The sequence below is a fragment of the Pocillopora damicornis genome, chromosome 5 (assembly GCF_964200805.1).
Source record: "Pocillopora damicornis chromosome 5, jaPocDami1.2, whole genome shotgun sequence".
Classification (NCBI taxonomy): domain Eukaryota; kingdom Metazoa; phylum Cnidaria; class Anthozoa; order Scleractinia; family Pocilloporidae; genus Pocillopora; species Pocillopora damicornis.
Window position 1 is genome coordinate 19,553,661 of NC_142674.1, and position 17,498 is coordinate 19,571,158.

Sequence of the window (17,498 nt, forward strand, 5' to 3'; positions counted from 1 at the left end):
TCGCTGAGTATTTTTGCGAGTTGTGCAGTATTTTGACGAGCCCGTATGGCGAGTAAAAATACAAACAACGCCGCTTCCGAAATGCTTTACAAAAGAACAGTACTTCGAGGCTTCTTTATTCGTTAAAAACGTCTTTTACTTGATATAAAAGGGGGCGATTTACGCTTAACACTAACCGATCGATAATTTTGAAATCATTGTTATTTGAAATATTTGTTGCTGGCTAAGTCCCGTTAATTCGCATCTTATTTAAACTATCATGCTGTACTGATAGTCTCAAAAAAGGACTGCCGTAATTTTCTTTGAATTAAAACACATAAGAAGATGAAGTCAATGAATGTTCCGCGTTTGTTATCAATTTCTGATTGCAATTGGTTTATTTTTTCTTGAAAACCAATAAAAAGGCGTCAAACTCCGCACACAAAGCGTCTGACAATAACGTTCTTAAGTCATGGATGTTTGCAGCCCTGAATATGACTTAAGTAAACAGCATATATTGCCATACTGATTAGCTTTTGTGTAGATTGGATGGGGCCAGATGGTTGATTAAAAACTCTATATAAACACAATTACATTTTTCATCCTTAAAACCTTTCAAAACACTCTTGGCTTGACCGAAGAAAGAAATTGAAAAGTCCTAGACAGCCATTTAAAAGAAATTCAATGGAAACGTGGTTTTGGGTTCTCGGCTGGTTCCTCAGCATTCTCACAATGGTTGTAAATGGATTTGTCATCTTCCTCGTCTGCAGTAAACGTCAGCTTCGCACCAAAACCAACACATTCATCGTGTCTTTAGCAGTGGCTGATTTTGGTGTCGGGATGCTTGCTGTTCCTTCACGCTTTTTCTGCAGCCTTGCAACCGAATGCGCTCCACCCTCAAGAGAGGAATTAATTGTGAGATTTGTAAGGGTGTTCATTGTTTACACCTCTGGAACAAACTTGGTTGGATTAGTACTGGAACGTTATGTTGCTGTTGTGAAACCTTTGAAATACTTGACTTTTATGAAGCATCGCCGAGTCATTCAAATGGTTCTAACATCTTACGGAATTCCTTTTATTTTCACTCTTACTATAGTGTCGATTAAACTCAGTGCAATCGACCGTGCCTGGAATATTAACGGCTACTTGGGTTTGCTTTTCGAGATAATCTTGTGCTTAATTCTAATCTTTTTTCTTGCATCCATGTTTCTTGTTGTTTACAATCTGAACTCTAGAGATCGCACTCTAGCTAAGCAATTGAGGTTTAATCAACTGGTCACTAGAGCTAAAACTCAGAACACGTCAGCAGTAAAATGGGTGGCTTTGATAACGTGTGTGTTTCTATCGTGTTACGGAATAATGATGCGTTGCAGTTTGTTATTTTTAACCGGTCATAAAGATTGTTATGATTCTCATTACAAAATACCTCTACAAGTTATTAACTCTGGAATAAACCCTATAGCTTATGCTTTCTTCAAAAGAGATATAAAGCAAGAATGCAAAAGGCTTCTCTTCAAATGGCGTCGTTAATAAACAACAGAATAGATCCGACGCAAGAACAACAGAGTAGTTAAGGACAGCCATTAAAAGAAATTCAGTGGAAACGTGGTTTGGGGTTCTCGGCTGGTTACAACTGAATGCATTCCATGCTTTGAAATAATTGACTTTAATTTTTAGCAGAATTTACTTTGGAATAATGGTTTTTCTTTTAACCATTGAAACTGGCTTTTATTTTGATGTAAAAAACATCTGGTTCTTAAAATTATGAGCTTACCTTGCATAATAAAATAAAAAGAATAAAAACATAACATATTCCTTGTCAGTTGATGTGTCCAGTTTTGTAAGTCAACAGTTGATATTCTCTTGAGAGGTTGAAACGTCCGCTGGTACCCCGAAAGAAATGGAAATTGGAAAAAATACACCCATTCCTTAGACCATAATTTTATTCGTCAAGACAGTTGCAGTTTGAAATAAAGGAGAGACCTAAATCGCGAAATTGCAAGGGAATCGAAAAAAATTATCGCGATTCCACGGCGTTCGTGCGAGCTGATAGTTAAAAAAATAATAATAATATATGAGATAATTTGGAATTTAGCAAGGGCTCTTTGCAAGGCTACTGTTCAAGCGATGTTTCCGAGTCTAATTTGAATCTGGACAACGATTTTAATAACTGAAAGGTTATCTAGAAGCAATAGACGTGGTGTTGCTTCGCTTGGGGAGGATATTTTTACCTCTTTATTAGAGTCTACCACAAGCAATAGTTGTGGTATTGCTACGGTTGCAGAGATATTTTTACCCCTTAAAAAGTCTTAAAAATAACCAACTATTGCTTACGATCGCACAAAACTAAGAGAAAAGCTTGTCGTAAGTATTCAGCCCGTTGTTCAAAGTCGGAAAACTCATTTGAATTACAAATCGTTTAAAATATTAAAATTCGTGAATTTGCTTTCAGTCTTCTTGCACGTGGAAAAAGCTTACGAACTAAAAAAAGAGATTTCAGCGTCTTTTTCAGCCAGTTTGTGGCCAAGAACGAGGTCATTTCGACCTTATTGACTTGGATATCGTCAGTTCTACCAAGAGTTGCGACTGTTTCTATAAATCTGCAGATAAGAGTGTTGAAAATTCGACGTCGCGAATTGATGGATAACACTCTGTTCCGACTTTTCACAAGGTGAATAACTTATGTAGTAATACATATTGCCGTTGAACATTAAATCACAGAGTGACATCTAGAGGGGGAACTTATATATTAAAAAGTATAGCACGTACACTGTAAGACAAACTCCATCCCATTCGTAGCCACCATGACAGTTTTCATTGAATCAAGTAACTCCTGAAGCAGCAGCGAGAAATTTGTTCGTTCACCGTTGTTGTATTGATCGCTTATTTACCTATTTACCAGGAAAAAAGCCTGGATGACTTACTTTTGGAGAAACTTTTAATTGAGAAGATAATCTCTAGAAAAAATTGGTTAAATTGGTTAAAAGAACATTTCTGAGCCTCTAGATTTCAAAATTTCTCGGGGGGGGGGGGGGGGGCATGCCCTCAGAATCTCCCAGCGGCTCGCGCCTTCGGCGCTCCAGACTTGCCTCGTCTTCTTCTGAAATCTGGTTACGGCCCTGGTTATTTATTATGTAGTGCTTTGAGCTACGTAACAACCACATATAACATTTTTTGCAGGGCTAGTATCTCAACTTCGCAAAAATATGGTAGACGACTCTCAGACTATTACCAACTGCCAACTTGGAGCAGTGTTATTTTTATCAATGAAAGAGAGAAAAATATTTTTAGGAAAAGATATGGAGTCAGAGATGATCATGCGCATCTTTGATTTTTGTCTCAAGTTTTGTCATATAACGCAATTTTCGCCTCACCCCCTCCCTCAACTCACCGAACCGAACCGATAGCGGTTTATTTCAGTCTTCCCACTTGTTTGAAACTAGGTGTTTCTGAAGGTCGTTTCGATGGGTTTAGATAGACATGATCTACACGGCAGTGTTATCTCTTTTGAGCTTAGTTTCTAAGATTTGTTTGTTTTGTTTTGTTTCATTTCTTGTGTGTTGCAAATTTCAAGACAGCTATGTACTTGTATGAAAATCAAAGTCCGCCCGATCGGATCTTTTATTTTCCTGACGTAACTTTGAAAGATAATTTAGAAAACAAAATTAATTATCTTTCAAAGTTACGTCGGGAAAATAAAGAGATCCGATCGGGCGGACTTTGGTTTTCATACGAGTACGTAGCTGTCTTGGAATTTGCAACACACAACAAATGAACGAAATCTGTTTCTCGAGCGAAATCGGCCGGACCCCTCTTACGAAGTAAGGCGAGCGCTTTCAGGAAAGTTCAAAGTAAAGTTTTCGCAAAAAGTCTTCGTGATAGGTTTTGCTCGTGTTTTTAACACACAAATTTTCATTGAAAAGTGGCGCACCTGACCCACACGTCTTGCATGACGTTTAAAACGAATATGGAAAACGAGCTCTTAGCCTCAAATGACACGGAACAACCTGTAGGTAACAGCACAAATTAGTACTGACATGATTTCGAGTGAGATTGTCTTTGAAAATTTTTCAAATGCCTCTTTACAAGAAATTGCACGAGAAATCATGTTGTTACCTAATAATAATATACATGAAAAAGGCATCTCTCAAAGGCAAGGCAAACGAAATTTTGACAGCGTACGCGCTAGTTGTAATTTGTATTCATGTTTAAGCTTTGCACTCGTGTTACATGACAAATGCACTTGGTTTCAGCCAATCAGAAGCGCGTAAATTTTTCGTGTATATTTTTAGGTAAGATAGTATAGGTAAGAACATGATTTCGAGTGCAATTTGGTCTTAGCAAGCACAAGTAAATTTTTGAAAGACAACAAACATGCTTTCGTGTTGCAACTTTGCACTTGCATTGCATGAAAAATGGACTTGTTTTCAGCCATTCAGAAGTGCGTAATTTTTTCAGGTATATTATAACACGCAGGTAAAGAGTGAAATTTCGGATCAAGTTACCGACGAATACGCACCGACCCGACAAATAGCGCGCGTCTCGTGTTTCCCCCTTTGTGCTCCAGCTGCTTGCTGCGGCTTTACAACAAAACAAAGCTTCTTTATTTGTTAACGTCACTCATTTGATATTAAAAGGGGGCGATCTACGCTTGAAATTATTGTCATTTGAAATATTTGTTGTTCGCGGCCAAATAGAGGCTAATTTCCACTATTTCACATCTTATCTGCACTCTGCTGTAGTTTTGAGAATTGAAACACATCAGATGATGAAGTAAAAAATATTCCGCTTTTGTTTTCAACTTCTGATTGGTCCATTCTTTTTTGACACCAATGACTGGCGTCAAATTTATTTGCAGAAGGCGTCTGACAGAACATTCTAGAATGATAAATGTTTGCAGGCTTGAATGCGACTTAGCTAAACATTATCTATTGTCCTTAGTAAATTTTAAGAGTTGATGGGAGCGAGATGGTTTTATAAAACCCTTGTATAAACAATTCTTTTTGCCTAAAACGTTTTTGCTTAAAAATTTTTCTTAAACAAGAAATTCAATAAAATTGTGGTTTTGGATCTTCGGCTAGTTCCTCTGCATCCCCACGATGATTTTAAATGGATACATTGCCGTGGTGAAACCTTTGAAATACTCGACATTGATGAAGCGCCGCCGTGTCATTCAAATGGTTTTTACATCTTGGTGAATTCCTTTTCTTTTTACTCTTACTTTTTCTTTATTGTCGATTAGACTCAATTCATTCGAACATGCGATGACCATCGTCGGCTATTTGTATTTGCTTTTCGAGATAATCTTGTACCTAATGGTAATATTCATTCTTGCATCCATATTTCTTGTTCAATTTACAATCTGAACTATAGGGATCGCTCTGTAGCCAGGTAATTTAATTTTTATCATCGGGTCGTTAAAGGTCAAACTCAGAACAAATCAGCTGTAAAATGGGTGGTTTTGGTAACGTGTGTGTTTCTATTGTGTTCGGGAATATTCTTGCCTTGTAGTTTATTATTTTTAGCCTGTCATAAATGTAGTAACGATTTTTATTACAAAAATACCTCAACAAGTTATTAACTCCGGAATAAACCGTAAAGTTTATGCTTTCTTCAAAAGAGATATAAAGCAAGAATGCGGAAGGCTTGGCGTCGTTATGTAACAACAGAGTAATTCCGACGCAAGAAAAACTTTAGCTGATGCATATACTTAAAACTTTCCTAGATCCCGAGGACTTCCGGTTCAGAATCTATCCGTGACATATTGATTCTTATCTAAAATGCTGTTCAGTTAAAAAGCTTCTGATGAAACAAAGATAAGTCACCTGTTTAAGAGACGTAGTGTTGATATTACATACGTCTCTATTATTTAAGAGCACATATTGATTATTTTGAGGCCGTACTTTACTGGAGTAAACATCTTTCTTGAATTACTCATTTAAGCTGGCATGTATTTTAGTTTTAGAAACATCTGGTTCTTATAATTAGGAGCTTGCGTTGTATATTTTAATGATATAGAGTAAAAAAATTGCATTTTTCTTCGTAATTTTGCTGTGTTTGTATGTTCTCTTCAATGTTTTAGAGTTTTAAGCTCTTGTTGATGAATTACACGATAACTTTTAAACGATAAGGCTGGAAAAAAGTGCTGAATTGCCTGACTTTTCGTTAACGACAGTCGATTTACATACGTGCAACTTCCCCATGAGCTGTGTTTAATTTAGCGGGGAATTGATCATCACCTTAAATAGTCAATACCGATATAAGATTCAATGATATACATACTTTTAATTTCCCCGTTTTCATTTGGAAATTTTTTCACATTCGGTAGCGTAGGTAACAATGGTATAACATTTCCAACACTTTTTTATTCCATGAAAAATTATCTTGGAGATGCTCGTTAAGGAAGACCTTCGTTCGACTAAAAATGAATTACTTGACAAGTATTCAAGTCATGTAATCCATCGGTCGTATGTCAAGAGAGATTGTCAAAGGCAAATGCCTTCTGAAAAATTTATAATATTACGTTTTCTTAATAAGTCTTTATGAAATGCTTTTAATTTCTGCTTGTGTGTTTAGCAAACAATTTTTTAAAGAAAAGTGACTCACGTAACCCACAAGTCTTGCACAGGATGACCTTTAAAACGAGCATAAAAACGAGTTATTTGGTTGCAACTGATACAGAACAAGCTGTGGATAAATATATTTTATTATACGTTTTGGTGTGTAGTATCGCTGAGCATTTTTGCGAGTTGTGCCGTATTTTGACGAGCCCGTATGGCGAGTAAAAGTACAAACAACGCCGCTTCCGAAATTCTTTACAACAAAACAGTCCTTCGAGGCTTCTTTATTTGTTAAAAACGTCTTTAACTTGATAATAAAAGGGGGCGATTTACGCTTAACACTGACCGATTAATAATTTTGAAATTATTGTTATTCAAAATATCTGTTGTTGGCTAAGTTTCGTTAATTTGCATCTCATTTGCACGATCGTGCTGTGCTGGTAGTCTAAAAAAAGGACTGCCGTAATTTTCTTTGAATTAAAACACATTAGAAGACGAAGTCAAAAGAAGTTCCGCGTTTGTTTTCAATTTCTGATTGCAATTGGTTTATTCTTCTTGAAAACCAATAAACAGACGTCGAACTCCGAGCACGAAGCGTCTGATAAGAACATTGTTAAGTGATCGATGTTTGCAGTCTCGAATATGACTTAATTAAACAGCATATATTAACTTGTACGTAAGTTGGATGGGGCCAGATGGTTGATTAAAAACTCTATATAAACACAATAACATTTTTCATCCTTAAACCTTTCAAAACACTCTTGGCTTGACCGAAAAAAGCAATTGAAAAGTCCTAGACAACCACTTAGTAGAAATTCAATGGAAACGTGGTTTTGGGTTCTCGGCTGGTTCCTCAGCATTCTCACGATGGTTGTAAATGGATTTGTCATCTTCCTCGTCTACAGTAAACGTCAGCTTCGCACCAAAACCAACACATTTGTCGTGTCTTTAGCAGTGGCTGATTTTGGTGTTGGGATGATTATTGTTCCTTCACGCTTTTTCTGCAGCTTTGCAACCGAATGCACTCTACGCTCCCTAAAAGAGGGATTAATTGTGGAATTTGTAAGGATTTCCACTGTTCACGCCTCTGGAACAAACTTGGTCAGTTTAGTTCTTGAACGTTATATTGCTGTTGTGAAACCTTTGAGATACTTGACTTTTATGAAGCGCCGTCGAGTTATTCAAATGGTTGTAACATCTTGGGGAATTCCTTCTCTTTTCAATCTTACTATAGTGTCGATTACACTTAGTGGAATCGATCGTGCCAGGACTATGATCGGCTACTTGGGTTTGCTTTTCGAGATAATCTTGTGCGTAATGCTTATCTTTTTTCTTGCATCCATGTTTTTTGCTGTATACTCTAGAGATCGCACTTTAGCTAAGAAATTGCGGCTTAGTCAACCGGTCGCCAGAGCTAAAACTCAAAACAAGGCGTCAGCGGTAAAATGGGTGGCATTGGTAACGTGTGTGTTTCTATCGTGTTACGGAATAATGATGCATTGTAGTTTGTTATTTTTAACTGGTCAATTATGTAACGATTATCATTACAAAATACCTCTACAAGTTATTAATTCTGGAATAAACCCTATAGCTTATGCTTTCTTCAAAAGAGATATACAACAAGAATGCAAAAGGCTTCTCTTCAAAAGGCGTCGTTAATAAACAACAGAATAGTTCCGACGCAAGTAAAACATTACTGAGCTGAAGCATATGCTTAAAACTTTCCTAGATCCCGAAGACTTCTGGTTAACAATCTATCCGTGACATATTAATTCTTGTCTTTATCGCTGTTCAGTTAAAAAGCCTCAAAAAAAAAAAGTAGTGCTGATATTACATCTGTCTCTAATATTTAAGACCAAATATTGATTATTTTGAGGCCATACTTTGCCGGAGAAAATGTTTTTCTTAAATTAATTATTTAAGCTGGCATGTATTTTAGGCCTAGAAACATCTGGTTTTTATAACAATGAGCTTACGTTGCATAATTTAATGATATAGAATAAAAAGTATCATTTTCCTCCTCAATTTTGCTGTGTTTTTTACTGTATGTTCTCTTTAATGTTTAAGAGTATTAAGCTCTTGTTGATGAATCACATGATAACTTTGAAACGATAAAAGGCTTCTCTTCAAAAGGCGTCGTTAACAAACAACAGAGTAGTTCCGACGCAAGAAAAACAGAGTAGTAGGGACAGCCATTAAAATGAAATTCAATAGAAACGTGGTTTTGAGTTCTCGGCTGGTTCCTCAGCATTCTCACTATGGTTGTAGATGGATTTGTCATCTTCCTCGTCTGCAGTCAACGTCACCTTCGCACCAAAACCAACACATTTGTCGTTTCTTAAGCGGTGGCTGATTTTGGTGTTAGGATAATCGCTGTTCCTCCTCGCTTTTTCTGCAACCTTACAACCGAATGCACTCCACGCTTTGAAACCTTTGAAATTCTCAACTTTAATTTGCAAGAAAATTTACGTTGGAGTAATGTTTTTCTTTAAACGAAAGAAGCTGACTTACATTTTGATGTAAGAAACATCTGCTTCTTAAAATTATGAGCTTGCCTTGCATAATAAAATAAAAAGAGTAAAAACATATCATATTCCTTGTCAATTGATATGTCCGGTTCTGTAAGAGATCGCTTGATCCACGAGTAGTTCAATCCGACGACACCGTACAAAATATGGTTAGAATCTTAACCTTGACAAAGAGCTGTGCACAACATTTCGTTGGCATAGTATTCGTCAGTTCCTTGATAGAAGTCGTGCTTCGGGGACTAACAAACCCGTTTGAAAACTTGACCTAAAGCAATTTCTTGCTTAGTTTTATTATTGATCTATGAACGAAGATTTTGCAAGGCAGCCGTTCGCGCAGCAATCTTCATGTTTGTAGCCTTCCTATGGCCATTATAGCCGACTGTATCGTTCAGCCTCCTTTCCCTCCGCCCACAGGGGATAAATGACGACCAGTCTCTTGGAGCCAATTTTGGTTACAGAGAAGTCAAGAGAGTAAGTCAACAGTTGATATTCTTTATTGTTGGAAATGGCACAGTTTTGTCTCAGTGCCAACAATTACAGGAAGGATAAGCTTAACTGGTTTGGGACGCAAGAGGGAACTTTTAAAGTTGCCATAGCGGGGGATGGTACACCCTTTGGAAAGGATGACCAAGCATTGGCTTGGTTAGTTAGTTTCCTAAACTGTGGTCAGCGTGTGTATAGCTCTGCAGAGAACTTTCTCTTAATTGGGGCCAGTTGCTCTGAAGACTGTGAGCCTGTTCGCAGATATGTGGTTCTGCTTGAAAGGCAAATGACTGAAATTGAGGGGGAAATGATTTCAGTAGAAACTGATGGTAAGAAGAAGTTTACGTCCTTTCAATTTGAAGTGCTACCAAATGACATGAAATATATATATATATATATATATATATATATATATATATATATATATATATATATATATATATGTGTGTTATATATGTGAAAGTATCAAAGAGGACGCATCGATTCTCTGTTACTCTGAGTTTCGCGCCTAAGCGCTCGTCAGACAGAAAAAAGTTCTGTCCGACGAGCGCTTAGGTGCGAAACTCAGAGTAACAGAGAATCGATGCGTCCTCTTTGATTCTTTCACTTATATATACTCAGCTCTGCTACCACGGCATTGAGCACTTTATGCCAAGGCAGACTCTACCCCCACATTTATATATATATATATATGTTAGATATATTCAGAGATTACAAACGATAATTCACTATTTCAATTTTTCATTAATATCCACTAGTGCATTGAATATCATTATGAAGAGTTTACAGTAATATATAGATATGTATCTTATCGATATATACAGAGATTACAAGAAATGATTTGCTCTAATATCAATTTACATTAATATACAAAACGTTGCATGCTGAATGCATTGCCATCAGAAATTATTATTGTCTTGAATGTTACCATTACAATCGTTGATATTAAAATTATACTAAAAGTATTAGACTAAAAGGAGTGATCGTAGTTACTGTTCATTTCACACATGCCGCGGCCAGTCATGCTCATTCCAGAAGCTATAATGGAAATCAATGGTGATTAATTCTTTCTGTAGGAATATTTTATTCCAAACTGTTTTTCAGAACTTATGATTGCCTCTACACGCTTGTTACCTTTGATTTTTCTTTTCAAAAAGGTATTTTTACTCAGATTTTGATTAGTACAATCAGAAAATACCTTTCTCACTCTGTCATGAGAGGTGAAAGCAAACACACAGTTCTTTCGCGTTCGGTCAGCCATAACTCCGAAATTTGTCCGCGAAACAATAGCTTCCAAAATTTGAAAAAGCTCTCTGTGCAGCTTTTCCTCCACGACCACCTTCCAGGCGTGTCTGACGGAACATCGTGAAGACATTCGTCGCTGAAATGTCTTAGGCCAATCTATGGCTTGTCTTTGAAACATTGGAAAATAATCTCCCAAGATGTGCTTAAATCCGGTTCAGTTATTGAAGTGTCGAACCGAAACTGGTGCCAGCAACCCTCTTGAATCATCTAGGGCTTCGCTTATATTATTAATTTGACCATCTTTGCCCGAAATTTCAGCTTCTGCGACTACAAGCGCACCACGAACAGTGTTCAAAAACACTCCACTAGCGTCCGCCATGTTTTGTTAGAAAAAAGCCAGTTTGAAGTTAGCCGCTGACGCATTACTTGAGCCCGTCGATTTGGCCAAATTAGAGCCGAAAAATCCCCGGCGTGGTTGAACATTCAATTACAGAGTAACATGTGGACGGGAGAACTTATATATTAGACAGTACAGCACGTACACTGTAAGACGACCTCATTCCCATTCGTAACCGCCATGAAAGTTTTCATTGAACTAGGTAACTCCTGAGGCAGCAGCGAGAAAATTGTTCGTTCATTGTTGTTGTATTGATCGCTTAATTTACTTATTCGGTTCCTATTTTCATTTTTAAATGTATTTCAATAATATACACAGTAAATCGTGCACGGAGTTTTAGTATTAAGGTAGCTGAAGATGGTTTTGATAACTTTAAACCAATTATATAATGTATTGACAGAAACATACTTTTATCATGTTCCCTTAAAAATGGTATCAAAATATTATCGATTTATTTTTAACATTTAAAGGTTATTTTTTTATGACATAGATGGTTACCATAGTGAAACTACAGCCTCGCTTTTGCCTTTATTTGCTCGGTGATCCCCTATCTAATGTATATAAAATTGCATGAGCATGCTACCATTCATCTTTCTGGGCGCTTTTTCATCGGAAGGAAGGGGCTTAATCGAGGGGGATTATTGACAAACTATTAACCTGTTCCGATTTAGCTGTAGTTGAAGTTTATAAAGTTACAAATTAAGTGTCAGTAACAACAGGTTTTCTTTGTATCCCTATTATCTAAGGAAGGAAGTGAGGCAAGAGGAAGGCGCTTATTCGAGGTGGGAAGGGGGTGGTTTTTTTATATGTTGGCCAAGGGAGTGGGCGCTTATACGAGGGAGGATGCTTATTAGAATGCGGGCTCTTATTCGAGGAAATACGATAGATGCAGTTCAGAGACATCTTATTTTCCAGATGATTTGAGGTGGCTCTGTTTTCAAGAAACAACTGAAAAGTGTGGGAGCTAAGATTCGACCAAAAGAATAAGTGATTAAAAGTATCTATATTTGTACGTCTATAGAAATTCTGCTCACCATTTCTGAGCTTAAATAAGCTTAATTATTAAGCATTGTGATTGGTAAAGCGTTCGCCTTTGCACGGCGATTCATTTTTTTTTCAGGATAGAGATTGCATAGTTTAGAACGTTCACCGCTGTTCACAGCAATTCTTGATTTTCTTTATCCAGGTAAGAAACTTGCACAACTTGCACAACCAACACACGGACTACCTCCGAAAAGCCATTTTCCGTTCCCTGCTCAGTCGAAATGCAGCGCCTGTGATGACCATCGTTAGTGACCTAGGCACGCTTATACTCAAATGACGCACGCAGCTGTTGGCGTCCCCATGGCAACAACACCCTGGCCCAGGGCACGGACATTTTTGTCGTTTTGTCATCTAACGCGTTTTTTGCCTCACCCCCTCCCCCCAACCTCTCTACTCACCGAAGCGAACCGATAGGGGTTTATTTCAGTCTTCCCACCTTTTTGAATTTAGGTGTTTCTAAAAGTCGTCTCGATGGATTAGATAGCCATGATCTACACGGAAGTGGTATCTCTTTTGAGCTTGGTTTTTTTCTTTTTTGTCCTTAAAAGTTACGTCAAACTAAGATCTTAAAAATAGTCTTGACGGTCGTTCGCTCGAGTAAACTTTGACTTCCAATAAAATTCGGGGAAAAAAAAAAGATCCGTTCAGGCGGATTGAGGTTTTCATATAAGAACATAGCTGTCTTGCAACACACAAGAAATGAACGAAATCTGTTTCTCGAGCGAAATCGGCCGGACCGCTCTTACGGAGAAAGGCGAGCGCTTTCAGGAAAGTTCACAATAAAGTTTTAGTGGAAAGTCTCCGTGACAGGTTTTGCTCGTGTTTTTAACACACAACTTTTGATTGAAAAGTAGCGTACTTGACCCACACCTCTTGCATGACGTTCAAAACGAATATGGAAACGAGCTCTTAGCCTCAAATGACACGGAACAACTTGTAGGTAACACAACAAATTAGTTCTGACATGATTTCGATTGAAATTTGGTGTTAAAAATCGAGTAAGAAATCGACGCAAGAAAAACATTAGCTTATGCATAAACTTCGAGGCTTCTTGATTTGTTAAAACGTATTTCACTTGATAATAAAAAGGGCGATTTACGCTTAACACCGACCGAATGATAACTTTGAAATAATTGCTATTTGAAATATTTGTTGTTGGCTAAGTCCCGTTAATTCGCATCTTATTGAAACTATCATGTCTCAAAAAAGGACTGCCGTAATTTTCTTTGAATTAAAACACATTAGAAGATGAAGTCAATGAATGTTCCGCGTTTGTTATCAATTTCTGATTGCAATTGGTTTATTCTTCTTGGAAACCAATAAAGAGACGTCAAACTCCGCACACAAAGCGTCTGACAAGGACATTGTTAAGTCTTGGATGTTTGCAGCGCTGAATAGGACTTAATTAAACAACATATATTGCCATACTAACTTTTACGTAGGTTGGACGGGGCCATATGGTTGATTAAAAACTCTACATAAACACAATTACGTTTTTCATTCTTAGAACCTTTCAAAACACTCTTGGCTTGACCGAAGAAAGAAATTGAAAAGTCCCAGACAGCCATTTAGAAGAAATTCGATGGAAATGTGGTTTTGGGTTCTCGGCTGGTTCCTCAGCATTATCACGATGGTTGTAAATGGATTTGTCATCTTCTTCGTCTGCAGTAAACGTCACCTTCGCACCAAAACCAACGCATTTGTCGTGTCTTTAGCAGTGGCTGATTTCGGTGTTGGGATGATTGTTGTTCCTTCACTCTTTTTCTGCATCCTCACGACCGAATGTACTCCACGCTCAAAAGAGGGATTAATTGTGACATTTGTAAGGGTGTTCACTATTTACGCTTCCGGAACAAACTTGGTTAGTTTAGTACTGGAACGTTATGTTGCTTTTGTGAAACCTTTGAAATACTTGACTTTTATGACGCGCCGTCGAGTCATTCAAATGGTTGTAACATCTTGGGGAATTCCTTTTCTTTTCACTCTTTCTTTAGTGTCAATTAAACTTAGTGCAATCGATCGTACCCAGACTGTGCTCGGCTACTTGTATTTGCTTTTCGAGATAATCTTGTGCGTAATTCTAATCTTTTTTCTTACATCCATGTTTCTTGTTGTTTACAATCTGAACTCTAGAGATCGCACTTTAGCTAAACAATTGCGGTTTAATCGTGTGGTCACTAGAGCTAAAACTCAAAACACGTCAGCAGCAAAATGGGTGGCTTTGATAGCGTGTGTGTTTCTATCGTGTTACGGAATAATGATGCGTTGTAGTTTATTAAAGTTAACCGATCAAAAGTGTAACGATTTTCGTTACAAAATACCTCTAGAAGTTATTAACTCTGGAATAAACCCTATAGTTTACGCTTTCTTCAAAAGAGATATACAACAAGAATGCAAAAGGTTCCTCCTGAAAAGGCGTTTTCATTTAACAACAGAGTAGTTCCAACGCAAGAAAAACATTAGCTGATGCATATACTTAAAACTCTCCTATGTTCCGAGAGCTTCTGGTTCAGAATCTATCCGTGACATATTAATTCTTACCTTTATTGCTGATCAGTTAAAAAGCTTCTGCTGAAACAAAGATAAGTCACCTGTTTAAGAGAAGTACTGTAGATATTACATATGTCTCGAATATTTAAGACCACATATTGATTATTTTGAGGCCGTACTTTACTGGAGAAAATGTTTTTCTCAAATTAATCTTTTAGGCTGACATGTATATCAGTCTTGGAAATATCTGGTGCTTATAACTATGAGCTTGCGTTGTATATTTTAATGATATAGAATAAAAAAAATATCATTTTCCTCCTCAATTTTGCTGTGTTTTTTACTGTATGTTCTCTTCAATGTTTTAGAGTATTAAGCTCTTGTTGATGAATTACATGATAACTTTGAAACGATAAATGCTGGAAAACAACTGCTGAATTGCCTGACTTTTCGTCAACGGCAGTCGATTTGCATATGTGCAACTTCCCCATGAGCTGTGTTTAATTTAGCGGGGAATTGATCATCATCTTTGTTAGTCAAAGCCGACATAAGATTCATTGATATAAACGCTTTTAATTTTCCCGTTTTCATTCGGAAAATTTTCACATTTGGTAGCGTAGGTAACAATGATGTAACATTTCCAACACTTTTTTAAATCTATGAAAACTTTTCTTAGAGATGCTCGTTAGGGAAGACCTTCGCTCGACTAAAAATTAATTACTTGACGAGTATTCTAGTCATGTAATCCATCGGTCGTATGTCAAGAGAGATTGTCAAAGACGAACGCTTTCATGAAATTTTACAATGTTACCTTTTCGTGAAAGTCTTAGTGAAATGCTTTTAATTTCTACTTGTGTGTTTGGCAAACAGTTTTCAAAGAAGAGCGACGCACTTGACCCACAACTCTTGCACATGATGACCTTTAAAACGATTATTAAAACGAGTTATTTGGTTGCAACGGATGCAGAACAAGCTGTAGATAAATATATTTTATTAGACGTTTTGGTGTGTAGTATCGCTGAGTATTTTTGTGAGTTGTGCCGTAATTTGACGAGTCCGTATGTCGAGTCAAAATACAAACAACGCCGCTTCCGAAATGCTTTACAACAGAACATGGCTTCCAGGCTTCTTTATTTGTTAAAAACGTCTTTATCTTGATATGAGAAGGGGGCGATTTACGCTTAACACTGACCGATCGATAATTTTGGAATTATTGTTATTTGAAATATTTGTTGTCGGCTAAGTTTCGTTAATTCGCATCTTATTTGCGCTATCATGCGGTGCTTATAGTCTCAAAAGTGAGAAAAAGTGACGGATGATTGCAGCCTTGAATATCACTTAATTAAACAGCATATATATATTGCCCTAATTAACTTTTACATAGGTTGGATGGAGACAGGTGGTCGAATAAAAACTCTACATAAACACAATTACGTTTTTCATCTTTAAAACGTTTCAAAACACTCTCAGCTTTACCTAAGAGAGCAACTGAAAAGTTCTAAACAGCCATCTAGAAGAAATTATATGGAAACTTGGTTTTGGGTTCTCGGCTGGTTCGTCAGCATTCTCACGATGGTTGTAAATGGACTTGTCATCTTCTTCGTCTGCAGCAAACGTCAGCTTCGCACCAAAACCAACGCATTCATCGTGTCTTTAGCAGTGGCTGATTTTGGTGTTGGAATGCTTGCTGTTCCTCCACACTTTTTCTGCAGCCTCACAACTGATTGCACTCCACGCTCAAAAGAGGGATTAATTGTGACATTTGTAAGGGTGTTCATTATTTACGCCTCCGGAACAAACTTGGTTAGTTTAGTACTAGAACGTTATGTTGCTTTTGTGAAACCTTTGAAATACTTGACTTTTATGACGCGCCGTCGAGTCATTCAAATGGTTGTAACATCTTGGGGAATTCCTTTTCTTTTCATTCTTATTTTAGTGTCGACTAGACTCATTGCAATCGATCGTATCATGGCTATGCTCGGCTACTTGCTTTTGCTTTTCGAGATAATCTTGTGCGTTATTCTAATCTTTTTTCTTGCATCCATGTTTCTTGTTGTCTACAATCTGAACTCTAGAGATCACAATTTAGCTAAGCAATTGCGGTTTAATCAAATGGTCGCTAAAGCTAAAACTCAGAACACTTCAGCAGTAAAATGGGTGGCTTTGATAACGTGTGTGTTTCTATCGTGTTACGGAATAATGATGCGTTGTAGTTTGTTATTTTTAATTGTTCAATCGTGCGACGATTTTCGTTACAAAATTCCTCTACAAGTTATTAACTCTGGAATAAACCCTATAGCTTATGCTTTCTTCAAAAGAGATATAAAGCAAGAATGCAAAAGGCTTCTCTTCAAAAGGTGTCGTTAATAAACAACAGAATAGTTCCGAAGCAAGAACAACAGAGTAGTTTAGGACAGCCATTAAAAAGAATGGAAACCGTGTTTTGGGTTCTCGGCTGGTTCTTCTGCATCATCATGATGGTTGTAAATGGATTTGTTATCTTCCTCGTCTGCAGTAAATGTCAGCCTCGCACCAAAACCAACACATTTGTCGTTTCTTAAGCGGTGGCTGATTTTTGTGTTCGGATGATCGCTGTTCCTCCACGCTTTTTCTTCAACCTTACAACCGAATGCTCTCCACGCTTTGAAACCTTTGAAATAATTGACTTTAATTTGCAACAAAATTTACTTTGGAGTAATATTTTTTCTTTAAACCATTGAAGCTGACTTGTATTTTGATGTAAGAAATATGTGGTTCTTAAAATTATGAGCTTGC

General features: G+C 37.2%; 1 pseudogene; it reads right to left on the bottom strand.

The window, feature by feature from the left end:
- Nucleotides 1-10,551: 10,551 nt before the first annotated feature.
- On the bottom strand, nt 10,552-11,174 carry LOC149045856 (uncharacterized; annotated as a pseudogene).
- Between the last annotated feature and the right edge of the window lie 6,324 nt (nt 11,175-17,498).